The sequence below is a fragment of the Stegostoma tigrinum genome, chromosome 27, assembly GCF_030684315.1.
Source record: "Stegostoma tigrinum isolate sSteTig4 chromosome 27, sSteTig4.hap1, whole genome shotgun sequence".
NCBI classification, from domain to species: Eukaryota; Metazoa; Chordata; class Chondrichthyes; order Orectolobiformes; family Stegostomatidae; genus Stegostoma; species Stegostoma tigrinum.
Window position 1 is genome coordinate 3,073,514 of NC_081380.1, and position 18,584 is coordinate 3,092,097.

General features: G+C 48.4%; 1 non-coding gene across 1 annotated transcript; it reads left to right on the top strand.

Annotated features, from left to right (window-relative positions):
• The first annotated feature begins 17,280 nt into the window (after nucleotides 1–17,280).
• On the top strand, nucleotides 17,281–17,399 carry LOC125464795 (5S ribosomal RNA). The gene has a single exon (XR_007250085.2). It is a non-coding gene; the product is annotated as a 5S ribosomal RNA (ribosomal RNA).
• The last annotated feature ends 1,185 nt before the right edge of the window (nucleotides 17,400–18,584 follow it).

The window sequence follows — 18,584 nt, forward strand, 5'->3', positions numbered from 1 at the left end:
GTAGCATTTCCTGCGGTTGCAGGGGAAGGTACCGGGAGTGGTGGGGTTGGAGGGGAGTGTGGAGTGGACAAGGGAATCACGGAGAGAGTGGTCTCTCGAGAAAGCAGACAAGGGTGGGGATGGAAAAATGTCTTGGGTGGTGTGGTCGGATTGTAGATGGCAGAAGTGTCGGAGGATGATGCGTTGTATCCGGAGGTTGGTGGGGTGGTGTGTGAGAATGAGTGGGATCCTCTTTGGGCGGTTGTGGCGGGGGCGGGGTGTGAGGGTTGTGTTGCGAGAAATGCGGGAGACGCGGTCAAGGGCGTTCTCGACCACTGTGGGGGGAGAGTTGCGGTCCTTGAAGATCTTGGACATCTGGGATGTGCGGGATTGGAATGCCTCATCGTGGGAGCAGATGCGGTGGAGGAATTGGCAATAGGGGATGGAATTTTTGCAGGAGGGTGGGTGGGAGGAGGTGTATTCTAGGTAGCTGTGGGAGTCAGTGGGCTTGAAATGGACATCAGTTACAAGCTGGTTGCCTGAGATGGAGACTGAAAGGTCCAAGAAGGTGAGCGATGTGCTGGAGATGGCCCAGGTGAACTGAAGGTTGGGGTGGAAGGTGTTGGTGAAGTGGATGAACTGTTCGAGCTCCTCAGGGGAGCAAGAGGCGGTGCCGATATAGTCATCAATGTAACGGAGGAAGAGGTGGGGTTTGGGGCCTGTGTAGGTGCGGAAGAGGGACTGTTCCACGTAACCTACAAAGAGGCAGGCATAGCTGGGGCCCATGCGGGTGCCCATAGCCACCCCTTTGGTCTGTAGGAAGTGGGAGGAATCGAAAGAGAAGTTGTTGAGGGTGAGGACGAGTTCGGCTAGGCGGATGAGGGTGTCGGTGGAGGGGGACTGGTCGGGCCTGCGGGACAGGAAGAAGTGGAGAGCCGTGAGGCCATCTGCATGCGAAATACAGGTGTATAGGGACTGGATGTCCATGGTGAAAATGAGGTGTTGGGGACCAGGGAATTAGAAGTTCTGGAGGAGGTGGAGGGCGTGGGTGGTGTCACGGACATAGGTAGGGAGTTCCTGGACTAAAGGGGAGAAAATGGAGTCCAGATAGGTGGAGATGAGTTCGGTGGGGCAGGAAAAGGCTGAGACAATGGGTCGACCAGGGCAGGCAGGTTTGTGGATTTTGGGAATGAGATAGAAACGGGCCGTGCGGGGTTGGGGGATAATAAGGTTGGAGGCTGTGGGTGGGAGGTCCCCTGACGTGATGAGGTCATGCATGGTGTTGGAGATGATGGTTTGGTTCTCGGCAGTGGTAGGAGGAGGTGTCGGAGAGTTGGCATTTGGCCTCGGCGATGTAGAGGTCAGTGCGCCATACTACCACTGCGCCACTCTTGTCTGCGGGTTTGATGGTGAGGTTGGGGTTGGAGCGGAGGGCTGCCCGTTCTGTGGGGGAGAGGTTGGAGTCGGTGAGAGGGGTGGAGAGGTTGAGGCGGTCAGTGTCTCGACGGCAGTTCGAGATGAAGAGGTCAAGGGAGAGTAGGAGGCCTGGGGGTGGTGTCCAGGAGGAGGACTTGTGTTGGAAGTGGGTGAAGGGGTCAGTGGAGGGAGGGTTAGGTTCCCCGTTGAAGAAGTAAGCGTGGAGGCGAAGGCAGTGGAAAAACTGCTCTATGTCCAAACGTGACTGGTATTCGTTGACGTGTGGTTGTAGGGGGACAAAGGTGAGCCCCTTGCTTAGACTGACCGTTCGTCCTCAGTCAGTGGGAGGTCTGGGGGGATGGTGAAGATTCGGCAGGGCTCAGTGTGGCTGTCTCCTTTGGGGTTGCTGGCTGTGGAGGTTGTTGGCCGTGGGCGGGGTTCCGTCGGCGTCAGCCGTGGGCAGGGTTCCATCGGCGTCGTCCGTGGGCGGGGTTCCTTCAGTGGTGGGAGGAGCAGGGTGGGCGGCAGCAGCAGCGGTGAGTGCGGTGTGTGTGATGTTGTAACTGGAAGTGGAGGCGGTGACTGCAGCAGCGGTCCCGGAAGTGGTGTGCCCGGTGGTAGTGGATGTGACGTCATCGGTGTGGTCTCCGGCCGTGTCCTCATGGTCAATGGCGGCGGGTGCATGGTGGGCAAGCGGCAGGGACAGGCTGGGGATTTGGGAGGTGCAGGAATCCTCTTGTGGGTAGCAGGAGCCAGTGAGTTTGTTGTACTTATGATTTTTGGTGTCCAGTAAAGCTGAGTAGAACTGGGTGTTCAGTCTGTGGATCCTGCGGAGGATAAAAAACAGCAGGGGTCCTGTGCAGGTTTGGGAGAGGGAGGCTCTGAGCTGGGGCAGGTTGGATTGCAGCCCCTGGAGGTGCCAGCAGCATGGCTGCGAGTGTCTGTTTCAGGACTCGCAGGGAGAAATGCTTCTGAAGGCTCTGAATTTTCTGGGTGTAGAGGTGGTCACGGATGGGGCCAAATTGGGAAGGCTTGAATGTAGACTATAGTCCAATGGAGATGATCCGGTTCCGTAGGCAGGTGCTGAGGAAGGTGATGTGGCTATGGTACCTGGTTTGCTTCAGGACATGGTCGAGCAGTTTCAAGGCTGAAGAGATTACAAGAGAGTTGCGGTGGGAGAGAGTTTGCAATAAACAACTGCACGTCCCAGTCGCGAACCATTTCAACTCCCCCTCCCATTCTTTAGATGACATGTCCATCATGGGCCTCCTGCAGTGCCACAATGATGCCACCCGAAGGTTGCAGGAACAGCAACTCATTTTCCGCATGGGAACCCTGCAGCCCAATGGTATCAATGTGGACTTCACCAGCTTCAAAATCTCCCCTTCCCCCACCGCATCCCAAAAACAGCCCAGTTCGTCCCCTCCACCCACTGCACCACACAACCAGCCCAGCTCTTCCCCTCCCCCCACTGCATGCCAAAACCAGCCCAGCCTGTCTCTGCCTCCCTAACCTGTTCTTCCTCTCACCCATCCCTTCCTCCCACCCCAAGCCGCACCTCCATTTCCTACCTACTAACCTCATCCCACCTCCTTGACCTGTCCGTCTTCCCTGGACTGACCTCCCCACCTATACTCTCCTCTCCACCTATCTTCTTTTCTCTCCATCTTCGGTCCGCCACCACCCCCCCCCTCCCTATTTATTCCAGAACCCTCACCCCATTGCCCTCCCTGATGAAGGGTCTAGGCGCGAAACGTCAGCTTTAGTGCTCCTGAGATACTGCTTGGCCTGCTGTGTTCATCCAGCTTCACACTTTATCATCAGTATCCTGTTCCTGCCTTATCCCCATAACCCTTGATTCCACTATTTTAAGAGCTGTATCCATCTCTTCCTTGAAAGTATCCAAAGAATTGGCCTCCACTGCCTTCTGGGGCAGAGCATTCCATATATCCACCACTCTCTGGGTGAAGAAGTTTTTCCTCAACTCTGTTCTAAATGGCCTACCCCTTATTTTTAAACTGTGTCCTCTGGTTCTGGACTCACCCATCAGCAGAAACATGCTTCCTGCTTGCAGAGTGTCCAATCCCTTATTAATCCCATACGCCTCAATCAGATCCCCTCTTATCCCTCTAAACTCAAGTGTATAGAAGGCCATTCGCTCCAATCTTTCAACATATGATAGTCCTGCCATTCTGGGAATTGACCTCGTGAACCTATGCTGCACTCCCTTAATAGCAAGAATGTCCTTCCTCAAATTTGGAGACCAAAACTGCAGACAGTACTCGAGGTGCGGTCTCACCAGGGCCCTGTACAGCTGCAGGAGGATCTCTTTGCTCCTATACTCAATTCCTCTTGTTATGAAGGCCAGCATGCCACTAGCTTTCTTCACTGTCTGCTGTACCTGCATGCTTGCTTTCATTGACTGATGTACAAGAGCACCTAGATCTAGCGAGTTTTGAGAAGATTTGCAGCTCAGGTTGAGGTTCTGGATGTGAGTTTGCTCGCTGAGCTGGAATGTTAGTTTTCAGACGTTTTGTCACCATTCGAGGTAACATCATCCGTGAGCTCCGATGAAGCGCTGGTGTTATGTCCCGCTTTCTATTTATCTATAATTTTTCTATTATTATTATCTATGATTTATCTATCTTTCTATAAATACAAAGCAGAACATAACACCAGCGCTTCATCGGACGCTCACTGATGATGTTACCTAGGATGGTGACGAAACGCCTGAAAACTAACCTTCCAGCTCAGTGAGCAAACTCACATCCAGAACACCTAGATCTTGTTGTACTTCCCCTTTACCTAACTTGACTCCATTTACATAGTAATCTGCCTTCCGGTTCTTGCCACCAAAGTGGATAACCACACATTTATCCACATTAAACTGCATCTGCCATGCATCCGTCACTCACCTGGCCTGTCCAAGTCACCTTTTATTCTCATAATATCTTCCTCACATTTCACCCTGCCACCCAGCTTTGTGTCATCAGCAAATTTGCTAATATTACTTTTAATGCCTTCATCTATATCATTAATGTATATTGTAAATAGCTGCGGTCCCAGCACCGAACCTTGTGGAACCCCACTGGTCACCGCCTGCCATTCCGAAAGGGACCTGTTTATCCCTACTGTTTGCTTCCTGTCAGCCAGCCAATTTTCAATCCAAGTCAGTATTTTGCCCCCAATACCATGTGCCCTAATTTTGCTCACTAATCTCCTATGTGGGACTTTATCAAAGGCCTTCTGCAAGTCCAGGTACACTACATCCACTGGTTCTCCCTTTTCCATTTTCATAGTTACATCCTCAGAAAATTCCAGAAGATTAGACAAGCACGATTTCCCCTTCGTAAATCCATGCTGACTCTGACCTATCCTGTTACTGCTATCCAAACGAGTTGTAATTTCATCCTTTATAATTGACTCAAGTATCTTTCCCACCACTGATGTCAGGCTAACCAGTCTGTAATTCCCTGTTTTCTCTCTCCCTCCTTTCTTGAAAAGTGGGACAACATTAGCCACCCTCCAATCCGAAGGAACTGATCCTGAATCTATAGAACATTGGAACATGATTACCAATGCATCCACGATTTCTAGAGCCACCTCTTTAAGTACCATGGGATGCAGACCAACAGGTCCAGGAGACTTATCAGCCTTTAGACCGAACAGTCTATCCAACACCATTTCCTGCCTAATACAAATTCCCTTCAGTTCATCCATTACCCTAGGTCCTTCAGCCACTATTACACCTGGGAGATTGCTTGTGCCTTCCCTAGTGAAGACAGATCCAAAGTACCTGTTCAAGTCTTCTGCTATTTCCTTGTTCCCCATAATAAATTCACCCATTTCTGTCTTCAAGGGCCCAATTTTAGTCTTAACCATTTATTTTTCTTTTCACATACCTAAAAAAGCTTTTACTATCCTCCTTTATACTTTTGGCCAGTTTCCCTTTGTACCTCATTTTTTCTCTGCATATTGCCTTTTTAGTTATCTTCTGTTGTTCTTTAAAAGCTTCCCAGTCCTCTGGCTTCCTGCTCATCTTTGCTATGTTATACTTCTTCTCTTTTATCTTTATACAGTTCTTAACTTCCCTCGTCAGCCACGGCTGCCCCTGCCTCCCCTTAAGATCTTTCTTGCTCTTTGGAATGAACTGATCCTGCACCTTCTGCATTATATCCAGAAATACCTGCCATTGTTGTTCCACTGCCATCCGTGCTAGGGTATTGAACCATTGAACTTTGACCAGCTCCTCCCTCATAGCTCCATAGTTCCCTTTGTTCAACTGTACTCCACAGGTACACTCACACACCAACCCCATCCCCAGAGATAGACACACACAACCCTCCAGACCCCCAGAGGTGCACTCACACACCATCTCCCACTCCACAGGTACACTCACACGCCACCCCCATCCCCAGACGTACACACACACTGCACTCCTCACACCACCCTTGGTGAAACTTTGGAAGAATATCGGGAAAGTAGGACCAATCTGAAACGAGGAATTAAGAGGGCTGAAAGGGGTCACAAAATATCTTTAGCAAACAGGATTAAGGAAAATCCCAAATCCTTTTATTCATACATAAGGAGCAAGAGGGTAACTGGAGAAAGGGTTGGCCCACTCAAGGACAAAGAAGGGAAGTTATGTGAGGAGTCAGAGAAAACGAGTGAGATTCTTAATGAGTTCATTGAGTCGGTATTCACCGAGGAAAGAGACAGCATAAGGAGTGGGGAAGTGTTGGGTATTCTAAAAGACATTAGGGTGGACAAGCCCCCAGGCCCGGATGGGATCTATCCCAGGCTTCTGAGGGAAGCGAAAGAGGAAATAGCTGGGGACTTAACAGATATGTTTGCAGCGTCCTTGAGCGTGGGTGAGGCCCCAGAGGACTGGAGAATTACTGATGTTGTCCCCTTGTTTAAGAAGGGCAGCAAAGATAATCCAGGAAATTATAGACCAGTGAGCCTGACGTCAGTGGTGAGGAAGTTGCTGGAGAAGATACTGAGGGATAGGGATAGGATCTATTTACATTTGGAAGTAAATGGGTTATTAGTGATAGGCCGCAAGGTTTTGTGCAGGGAAGGTCATATCTTCCCAATTTGATAGATGTCTTTGAGGAAGTGACAAAGTTGATAGATGAGGGAAGGGCTGTAGGTGTCATGTACATGGACTTCAGTAAGGTTTGATAAGGTTCCCCATGGTAGGCTGATGGAGAAAGTGAAGTCGCATGGAGTCCAGAGTGTACTGGCTAGATGGATAGAGAACTGGCTGGGCAACAGGAGACAGAGAGTTATAGTGGAAGGGAGTTTCTGAGAATGGAGATCTATGACGAGTAGTGTTCCACTGGGATCTGTGTTGGGACCACTGTTGTTTGTGTTATACATAAATGACCTGGAGGAAGGTATAGATGGTCTGATTAGCAAGTTTGCAGATGACACTAAGATTGGTGGAGTAGCAGATAGTGAAGGAGCCTGTTGGAGAATGCAGCAGAATACAGATAGATTGGAAAGTTGGGTGGAGAAATGGCAGATGGAGTTCACTCCAGGCAAATGCAAGGTGATACATTTTGGAAGATCCAATTCAAGAGTGAACTGTGTGGTAAGTGGAAAAGCCCTGGGGAAAATTGATACACAGAGAGATCTGGGTAAACGGGTCCATTGTACCCTGAAAGTGGCAACGCAGATGGATGGAGTGGTCAGGAAGGCATACGGCATGCTTTCATTCATCGGACGGGGGTGTTGAGTCCAAGAGTTGGCAGACCATGATACAGTTGTGTAGGACTTTGGTTCAACCTCATTTGGAATACTGCGCACAGTTCTGGTCGCCACATTACCAAAAGGATGTGGATGCTTTGGAAAGTGTGCAGAGGAGGTTCACCAGGATGTTGCCTGGGATGGAGGGCGCTAGCTATGAAGAGAGGTTGAGTAGATTAGGATTATTTACATTAGAAGGATGGAGGTTGAAGTGGGAACCTGATTGAGGGCTATAAAATTATGAGAGATATAGACAGGGTGGATAGCAAGAAGTTCTTTCCCCAGAGTGGAGGAATCAATTACTAGGGGTCACAATTTTAAGGTGAGAGGGGAAAAGTTTAAGGGAGATATGCGTGGAAAGTTCTTTACACGGAGGGTGGTGGGTGCCTGGAACGCGTTGTAAGCGGAGGTTGTAGAGGCAGACACGATAGCATCATTTAAGATGTATCTAGACAGATACATGAATGGGCAGGGAGTAGAGGAATACAGATCCTTGGAAAATAGGCGACAATAGGTTTAGACAGAGGATCTTGGTGCAGGCTTGGAGGGCCAAAGGGCCTGTTTTAGTGATGTAATTTTCTTTGTTCTTTTGTTCTTTGTTTGTTCACCCCCTCCAGAGGTACACACACACTTCACGCCACCCCCAGAGGCGCGCGCACACACACACACACACAAACACACACACACACACACACACACACACACACACACACACACACACACACACACACACACAACCTCTCACCTCGCCCCCAGAGCTACAGTCACACACCCACCCCCTCCTCACTTGCAGAGGTATAATCGAATGCCATCCCTCTCCCCACCCCCAGATGTACACTCATTTGCCATCCCATACCCGGAGGTACACTCACATGCCACCCCTCACTCACACCTTGAGGTGCATTCACACATCACCCTCACCCCCAACAGAGGTGCACCAACACCACCAACCCCCTAATCCCACAGGTACACTCACCCAGAGACACACACACACTCCCGATCCCAGAGGTACACTCATCTAGAGCCACACAGTCCCACCCCCAGAGAGACACTCACTCAGACATGCCTACTCCCAGAGCAACACCCACCCAGACACACACATGCCTACTCCCAGAGAGACACTCACCAAGAGACACAACACCACCCCCTTCCCAGAGGAACATGCACCCAGAGACATACAACCTCATCCCCAGAGGTAGACTCATCTGGAGACACACACACACACACACACACACACACACACACACACACACACACACACACACACACACACACACACACACACACACCGCTTGAGAAACACTCACCCAGAGGTAACTACCCAAAGAGCCACTCACACACCCCAACCCCGAGAGATGCACACTCCCCACAGAGAGACAGTCACCCGGAAACACACACACACACACACACACACACACACACACCCACACCCACAGAGACACTAGAGACTCTTAATCTGGTCTAGCGGTACAGAAACCTAGACACTTGCAACCAGAGGTACACACACCCAGAGTCACCAACACTATGAGATGCTTAGAGAGACAGAGCCCCACATACATACATCCACAGATACCAAGAAACCCATGCACATAAAGACACAAACAAACATAGAGCGATGCCCATATACAGATAAACAGTTACCCAGACAGATAGGCCCAGAGAGGTAGGCAGTCTGTTAACCTTCCTTAAAAAATTAGGTGATTCTGAAAAATAGGATTTATGTGCATTTGGAAAGGCAAGGAATGATTTAGGATAGTCAGCATGGTTTTGTATAAGGAAATAGTGTCTCACAATTGATTGAGTTTTTTGAGAAACTAACCAAGAAGATTGATGAGGGCAGAGCAGCAGACATCATTTAGTTAAATTTTAGTAAAGACTTTGCCAAGGTTCTTCTTGGCAGACAAATTAGTAAAGTTAGATCACTTACCAATTGAATACAAAATTGGCTCAACGGCTGAAGAGAGCGTGATGGTGGAGGGTGTTTTTCAGACAGGAGGTCTGTTACCAGCAGTGGTCTGTAGGGAATGGCGCTGGTTCCACTTTTGTCATTTCTGTTAATGGTTGGGCTTGCACTCAGTTAAGAATGACAGGAGACCTTCCTGAAACATAGAGTCATACAGCATGGAAACAGACTCTTCAGTCCAACCAGTCCATGCTGACTGTAATCCAAAATTTAACTAGTCCCACCTGCATGTGTTTGCCCCATATGCCTCCAGACATTTCTTATTCATGTACTTATCTAAATGTATTTAAAGCGTTATAAATATACTTGCATCCACCACTTCCTCTGGAAGTTCATTCCACACATGAGCCACTTTCTGTGTAAAAACAAAATAGCCCTTCATGTCTTTTTTGAATCTTTCTCCTCTCATCTTAAAAATATGCCCTCTAGATTTGAAATCTCCGTCCTAGGGAAAAGACACCTGCCATTCACCTCACCTGTACCTGTCATGATTTTGTAAATCTCTACCTCCCGGTGGAAAAAGCCCCAACTAATCCAGTCTCTTCTTATAATTGAAACCTGTTGGGGTCCCAATGCACTGTCACCACCCACCTTCCTGCCCTGCTAGCTCGGTCGGAGCCTTTGGGATCTGAGGAGTTTCAACTCACTACTGAGGAAAACGCAGTTTTGAAATATGCCTGGCTGTTCCCTCTTGCCGTACCTGGAGCCTGGATCAAGCCTTTGGACTACGTAGACTTTTCAGTTTAGGTTGAATCTGCTGATGCAGTAAGGTGTATATTGGACCTATAGGGTAAGTAGTTGGTTTTCTTTACTTCCTGCTGGTTTTGCAGGCCTGGTGTCAGGTTTGGTGATTGTTCTTTGGAGAGGAGGTATAAATTGGAATTCTGATTCCAGGCTGAACAATAGTGCTAGACACAAACCCTGTTCTGCCGGATCTGTTGTGTATTTGCTGCCGCCTGAGTCCAGGGTTCTGTGCAGTATTTTAATATTAGAAAAATCCAGGGCCTTGTCCAGTATTTTAGATGATGGGGAGTTTTGCTCACTCCTACAATGTCTGTCTTTTGCATAGAACAAACTGTATACCAGAAATGGAGGATGGACAAGAGGAGGAATTCAAGGTCGTGACCATCAGCAGAAAGGGTATATTGGAGAAATCTAAATGACTAAAATATGTGATTGACGGTGTGTTCGACTCTACAACAGCAGCAGTGGATTAGAAGTTGGAACAATAAGGCAGCTATTCAAGAAAGTATGGTGAGTGGCAACAGGGCACTTGGCCTGAAATAATTCAGGAAAATTCTGGGTTTGGGAAATCTAAACAATACATTTACAATAGGAGAGAAGATGGACCAATTGTGTCAGGTCAAGGAGGCGGAGGTGAGAGGGAGGGGTGGTCATGGGATGAGGCTGGGAGTGGGGAGTTTTTGAAACTGGTAAAGTCCACATTGAGAGCATTGAGTTGTCGGCTCCCAAGGCAGAATATGAGGTGCTGTTCCTCTAGTTTCTGGTGGCGTCATTGTGAGGAGGAGCCCCAGGATGGACACGCCACCCAGGGAGTTGGGGAGTTGGGGGTGATCTTTGGTGGAGGTGCACGGTGAGGTGGGGGAAGTTGAAATGGTTTGCGACTGGAAGGTGAGAAGGTTTGTCGCAAACAGAATGCAGGTGCTCTACACAACGGTCTCCGAGCCTCCACTTTGTCTCACCAATGTGGAGGAGGCCACATCAGGAGCAGCGGATGCAGTAGACCACACTGACGGATGTTGACCTTGATTCCCCACCTCCGTCTGGGACACCACCCACGCTGTCCATCTCCTCCGAGACTTCCAATTCCCTGACCCCCAACACCTCATGTCCATCATGGGCACCCAATCTCTGTACACTTGCATTCATCATGCTAATGGCCTCAAAACACTCTGCCTCTTCTTCTGCTGCAGGCCCAACCAGTCCCCCTTCACCAACACCCTCATGCGCTTAACTGAACTTGTCCTTACCCTGAATAACGTCTCCTTCGACTCCTTCCACTTTGTACAGACTAAGGGGATGGCCATGGAAACCTGCATGAGCCCAAGCTATGCGTGCCTCTTTGTAGGATACGTGCAACAGTCCCTCTTTTGCTGCTACACTGGCACTATCCTCCAACTCTTCCTTGGCTATATCGATGACTGGATCGGTGCTGCCTCGTGTCTCTCCTTGCTGGACCTCTGTCTTTGTTTCTGGTGACCACCTCAAAACCGACATCTGTTTCAAGCCCACCAACTGCCACAGCTACCTAAACTACACCTCCTCTCACCCACCTTCCTGCAAGAATGCAGTCCCCTACTCCCAATTCCTCCATCGCATCTGCTCCCAAGATGAGGGGTTCCACTCCCAAACATCCCAGATGTCCTCTTATTTCAAGGACTGCAACTTGCCCCCAACGTCAGTGGTTGAAAATGCTCCCGACCGTATCTTTTGCATTTCCTGCACCTCTGCCCTCACATCTCCTTCCACAAAAAAACAAAGAAGCACCCTTGTCCTCACATATCACCCCACTAACCTCCATATTCAGTGTATCATTCTCCACCACTTCCACCTGCAATGCGACCCCACAAAGAAAGATATATTTCCCTCCCCACCCCTATATGCTTTCCGTAGGGACCAGTTTCTCCGCAGCTCTCTCGTCCACTCCACACTCCCGACCCACCTTTCCCACAGGAAGTGCTACACCGGCCCCTACACGTGCCCCCTCACCTGTGCTCAGTTTGCGACAAATGACAACACCATCTGGTCGCAAACCGTTTCAACTCCCCCTTTCACTCCCTGGGCGACATGTCCATCCTGTGCTGCCTCCAGTGTCATAATGACGTCACTCGGAAACTGGAGGAGCATCACCTCATATTCTGCCTTGGGAGCCTACAACCTAATGGTCTCAATGTGGACTTTACCAGTTTCAAAATCTCCCCAACCTCATCCATGACCAACCCTGCCTCTTACCCCGCCTCCTTGACCTGACATAACCTGTCCATGTTCTCTTCCTTTAATCGGCTACTCCCATCTCACTGACCAATCCCTACCACTGCCTACCTGCACTCACCTACCACTATCCCGGCTACCTTCCCCAGCCCCATCCCTTCTCTCTCTATTTATTTTGGAGCTCCCTTCCCCCTCCCCCATTTCTGAAGAAGGGTCCTGACTGAAAACGTCAAATTTTCTGCTTCTCCGATGCTGCCTGGCCTGTTGTGCACCTCTAGCTCCACACTGCGTTATATCTTGTGACCCAAAGTGTTGTATTCATTGTTGGATCAGAAATGTAATGTAAAAGGCCCTAGTATGGAGGCAGATGAGAAAAATACCGGAGATGTCCAAAACAATGTTATGAGACCACTGGTAAAAGTGACAGTGAGCAGTATTAGGCACCAGGCATTAGAATGGAGATATTCAGCTAGGGAAAAATGTGGCATAGATAAACAGAAATGAAAGGTGGACACGAGAAGTTTAATTACAAGCTGTGACAAAACAAAATGAAATTGCGAGTAATTTAAAAGGGGTTCATGGTCAGAATGTCTACAATGTGACTGATGGTGAACTGGAGTGGAGTCAGTCTGAAATGAGATGCCTGAGTTGTGAAATGCTAATGAGGGGAAAAGGCTTGTAATCTGTGTTTTGTGTGTGTGTGTGTGTGTGTGTGTGTGTGTGTGTGTGTGTGTGTGTGTGTGTGTGTGTGTGTGTGTGTAAGTACTTGGATAGAAGATCACCTCGGAATATCAATTGCAGTACGTTTTTGCAGCTGCCAGGGGCTGCTTGCAGCTCGTGCAGTCCCAAACTCGCATTCATCAAGCAATGTTCTTTTAACTGATGAAGTGTGTAAACCCGAAACCTGACTTTCCTGGTCCTCTGAAGTTGCCCGACATTCTGTTCCTCCAGCTCCATACTGTACAGACTCTGACTCCAGCATATACAGTTCATGCTATCTCCTTTTAACTGCAAGCTTCCTCACACCGTCTGTCTGAGTGTCTGTCTCAAACTTGCTTTGTCCATTTCTTTCTTACACATTTTTCCCCACACCACAAAAATATCATACGTGATTGAGATTGAAGCAAAAGCACCAGGAGCAAAGTAGCAAGTTATTAGCTGAAGAGCGGAAAACAGGGCTTTTGTCAAGCGATGCCTCAATTTTGATGATCACATTTCCCCAGTCGATGTCAGTGTGACCCTGTTTGATGACAACAGTCCAACGAGTGGTGTGGATGGAGCATGAAAGCGACAACGTTATGGTGTGGGGTTGTCAGGCGAAGACAATTTTACACAATCTGAAGCCATCAGTTGACTTCATACAATGGCGTATTGACATGGTTAAAGGCAAGGAGAATGGGTCAGCAAACATAGCAAGTTCAGTCATTATATTGGTGATAATCATACATCGGAAGCAAGTAAGAAAAGTACAAGGAGTAAAAATTAAAATCAAGGCTTATCATCTGAACACAAGAATCATTGACAAAACATAGGTGTACCCCATGGCACTAATGAAGAGTAATGCTTCTATCTAATTGCCAGCACAGTGCCATGGTTACAAGTGGACCACAGTAGAGAAATAAAATTTCCAGCGTGCAGGCTATTAATGACAGTAAGGTGGAATTTGAAAAGAGCAGTAGCCCTGGTATTGAACGAGATGTAGGGATATTCCTTTATTTGTCTTAGCTGGGCACTTAGAAAATCATACCATTTTAAGATGCTGTCAACACAGTTGGAGGAAGGGAACTCATGTGGGACTAGACTTGAGTACGCTTTGTGGATATTAGTCGGGTGGTTAAAGTAGAAACAATGGCTACCATAAACTTGGATTTCCACACCGTGCTTCCTGCAATTTTGGACTTAGGTGAGGTGAACTTTCAACAGTCAAAGTGTTGTTAACCTTTTGTGTGATGTACGACAGAGAGAGATGAGGGTTCTATTGTTGAGTATGCTTAAGTGTCAATGGATGGAGTTTTGATGTCTCAGGGAGGTGCAGTTGAAGTGAATTGACTGTCATCAGTTTGGGTGTTAGAGCAGTCTCGTGTGAGATGTTGACCATGAGGAGAATGTGCTGCAGATTGAGGAAAGCAAATGGTGGACTCTCGAAGATTAATAGCGAGTAGCGAGGATTCAGATCATGTCACAGGACGTCTGTGGAAAGCGGTGGAGCCGGTGGAGTAGCATCAGTGATTGGAAACAAAACCATTTGAATGATAAGGGAGGATATAATGAGGGGAAAGCATTCAGCGGAGACCACGTAGTTGGAACTGAGGAACAGTAAAGGACGTAAAACTGTAGTAGGTGATACGTACAGCATCCCTGGTAGCAGCTCTGAAGTCATAGTTTATAAAAATGCTGCAAAACAGGCAATATGTAACAAAGCCAGAGTAATACTTGTGAGGAATTTTAAGTTTAACATAGATTGGGAGAGGTAAACAAGCACCAGTCAGAAAGGTAGTGAATGTCTAGAGTATTGTTTGCCACTGCCGATGGCCTGTATGCCCCACGTGGAGAAGCAATATTGGATTTAGTAATGAGTGTTGAGTGGATTTAATTAATGACCGAATTGTGCGTGGACATTAATGATATGGGGATCATAATGTGACCAAGTTCAACGCGGTGTTTGAAAGTGAAAAGCATAAATCAGTTGCTCGAGTTTAGGATGTAGGAAAAGCTGATATGACTGAGGTGAGACAGAGACTGTCCGCAATAATGTGGGAAGCTCTGCTGATGGCTAAAACAACTGAAGAACAGTGGAGGATATTTAAAGAAACATTGAACACAAGACAAATACCAGTTTATACACCTGAGATGGGAAAGCTCTGCTTCACAGAAGAAAGCAGCCATGGACAAAAGATAGCATAGATCCTGCTGAAGAGGAAAGATGCCAAGACGAGCAGATACAGTAGACTGTGCAGATGATAAGCATGAAATTGCAGATGATAAGCATAAAATTGCAGAGACGTAAAGGTAGACAAGGTGAATAGGCAAATCAGTGGCAAAAGGAGTTGAATGGAAGAAATTATGAGGTTATCCATTTCGGACCAAGAATGAACCGATCAAGGTACTTTCTGGACGGTATGAAGTTCAACACAGTGCATGTCCAATGAGACCTCAGAGTTCCGATGCCTGGATCTTTAAAATGGCACAGACAAGTGCAGAAAATAATCACGAAAGCTAAGGGACTGTTGGCCTTTATAGGTCGAGGACTGGAGTAGAAGGATGCCTGAGTTAATGCTGCTGTTATACAAAACCTTAGTTAGAAACCACTTGGATTACTGTGAGCGGACCTGGGCACCACACCTTCTGAAGGGTATGTTGGTCAACGAGGGGGTTTCAGTTTTGGATTTGACAAATGATAGCTGGACTTCAGTGGTCACGATAGAATGAAAGATCTTAGCAATTAGGCCTGTTGTCTGTAGAATTGAGAATGCTCATGTGTGGTCTGCTCAAAATCTTCAAGATATGTATGAGCAAAGAGAGGGTAGACAAAGAAAAAGTATTTCATCTGGTTTTGGTGTGGAGACAGAGGGGGCATACTGTCAGGCTTACGGCCAAACCATTGCGCAGAGATGTTAGGAATCACAAAGGGTGGTAGACGTTTGGAAGTGTTCTTGACAGAGTACAGTGGATACTGGATGAGGTGTTAAACTTAAATGTGAGCGAGATGAATTTAGTGAAGCCAAGGTACGAAGGGATATAGGGAAAGTGCCAGAGGCTGGTGTATGAAGTTAGGTGAGAGGTGAGCAATGATGTGATTGAATGGAGGCAGAGGCTGGAGGGGGAAAAAACCGTGTTGGTGTGAGAATGTCAGTGTGGTCGTAATTGAGAAAGGTGCTTAGTTTGGAAGCGAATGAATGTTGAAATGGAGCAGAGTGAGTGAGCATGAAATCAGTTGTCTCACTTGTGTCCTGCAAGTGAAGGGAAAGTCTTGTAATTTTTGTGTGTGTGTGTGTGTGTGTGAGTATGTGTGTGAGAGAGAGTGAGAGTAACTCCGTCTGTGAGTGAGAGTGAGTACGTGCACGTAGGGCAGGGGAATTGACAGAGGAAGAAGAAATGTTTGGTCAGAATCAGATTATGTGATGAAATACGAGTGTTGTCAGAGCAGTCCTACGTGACTTCATGCAGCAAGAGATGTGGTCTGCAGGTGCCTATGGCCAAACTAGTCTGAAAACACCTGATCTTGTCTGATCACAGAAGCTAAGCTGACTGACGTCTGCTGCTGTCTCAAATGGAACTATCCCCTTCTCCAGTGCGAATCAACACTCTCCCGTTATTCACCGAGATGCTTTCAGTTTGTCTAAGGTGGTGCCCGTTTTCAGCTGGCAATAAGCAGCACCTCGATGGAGGGGCAAGCTGAAGCTGGCCAGTGTGCTGTGCGAGTGTGTAAGTGGGTGAGCGTGCGCGGGTGTATTAGTGCGAGCTGTGTTAAGAGAGGGCGGAGGAGTTGCTGCGTAATGTTGTGATCTTGTGTCTGTAATGGAGAGCTTGCTGGGTTGGTGGGTAGGACCAGCAAGACACGGAAAGAGGGTTGTGGCGTTTGTAAAAGTTGTTTGCGAACACAGGAGAAAAGACATGTTGAGAAAGCACGTGGACTCGTGGCAAAAGAGCCTGGGGTGGTCTGTGAGCAGAATTGGCCAGAGTGTCCGGGAGAAAAAGCCGCCTCCCGAGGGTGGGCACTGTCAGTGATGTGGGAGCAGATATTTGGAGTGAATGAGTGAGGGAGGGTGTGAGTGAGTGTGTGTGTGGGTGAGGTAGTACCTGGTGCAAGAAGGGCAGATTTGAAGATGTAAGTGCGATAACGAAGAAGGCTGAAAGCAGTGGCGCCTGCTTGATGCGATTTATCCGGTGAGTTATTGAGAGAATTGTTAACGGTGGGGGTGATGTATGTTTGGTGTCGTGAGGCCGCGCGGATGGATGGAGTTAAGGCCAGAATGGGATGAGCCATGACGACGTTGAATGTGTTTGTGGTGTGTGATTTGTGAGAGTGTGTTGTTCTGGAGAGTGCAAGAGTTGTAGTCTGTGCCTGTGAGAGCGGAGAGAAGGAGAATAGGTTGGAGAGCACGAGGAGAGGAATAGTGCGCTATAAATTTGTGGGTGCAGTGAAATGCCGCAGTGCGTAGAAGGGAATGAAAACTGGGCTACGTGCTTGCAAGATGTCAGAAATGCTGGCAGTCAGCGCCTACGGCCATACTAGTGTGAAAACGCCCGATCTCGTCTGATCTCGGAAGCTAAGTAGACTCAGGCCTGGTTAGTACTTGGATGGGAGACCGCCTGGGAATACCAGGTGCAGTAGGCTTTTGCAGCCGGCAGAGGCTGCCCGCAGCCCTGCACTCTGACGCTGCCATTCATGAAGCCACCAAGGTCCTTTTAACTGCGTGCTCATTCGCTCTGTCTGCCTGTGTCTTTCACTTTTGCTTCGTGCAGTCAAAGCTGCGCTTTCCCTGCAGGAACTTGTTCTCCTTTGCATGATGTCTTCCGCTGTATTTGCATTCTGTCGTTTTCTTCAGGATGACTGTGTCCTTTGTGCCTGGACTGTCGCACGTCGCTCGTCAGATGCTGAAGCAGTGCTCCACAAGTACAACGGGATGTCGGACGGTATCCAGACTTGGGCTGACAAGTGACAAGTAACGTTGGCGCCCCACAATTGCCAGGAAATGATCGTCTCCAAGAAGAGACCATCTCAGCACCCCACCCCTGATATTGAATGTTGTTACCAGCAGTATTCATGTAAGGCCCGGTCTGTTCCAACGTTATCCCGTCATCACTAGTGGGCTGTGGGGTTCACTGGCTGGACCAGCATTTCTTGCCCATCCGTGGTTGCCGTCGAGAAGGTGGTAGTGCGCTGCCTTCTTCAGCCTCTGCAGTACATGTGCTGTGGGTGACCCACATCACCCTGAGGGAAGAAATTCCATGATTTTGACTCAGCAAAAGTGAAGGAAGGGTGAAATATTTCCAAGTCAGGATTTTGAGTAGCTTGGAGGGGATTTTGAAGGTGGCGGTGTTCCCATGTATACGCTGCCCCTGTCCTTCCGGATGGAAGCGGTCGTAGGTTTGGACCGTGGTCTACGTGGATTTCTGGTGAGTTTCAGAAGTGCATTTTGTTGGCAGTATACACTGCTGCGACTAAGCGTCGGTGGTGTAGGGAGTGGATGTTTGTGGATGTCGTGGCGATCAGGCGCACTGTTTGGTCCTGGATGATGTCAGCCTCCTTGAGTGCACTCATCCAGGCGAGCGGAGAGTATTCCATCACGCTCCTGCGTGGACAGCCGTTGGGGTGACAGGAGGTGAGTTACTCGCTGCAGTATTGCTAGCCTCTGATCTGGTACCCCCCACCGCGGATGTTGATACTGGGGGATTATGCCTCCTCAGTCTGTCTTGAAATCATTTTTAATTCCGCAAAAGCACAGGATTCTGTCAACTTGGTCGCTGCGACCACATATTGACCAGCAGAGTGTTTTTTTTACCCTTCGCGTTGAACGTC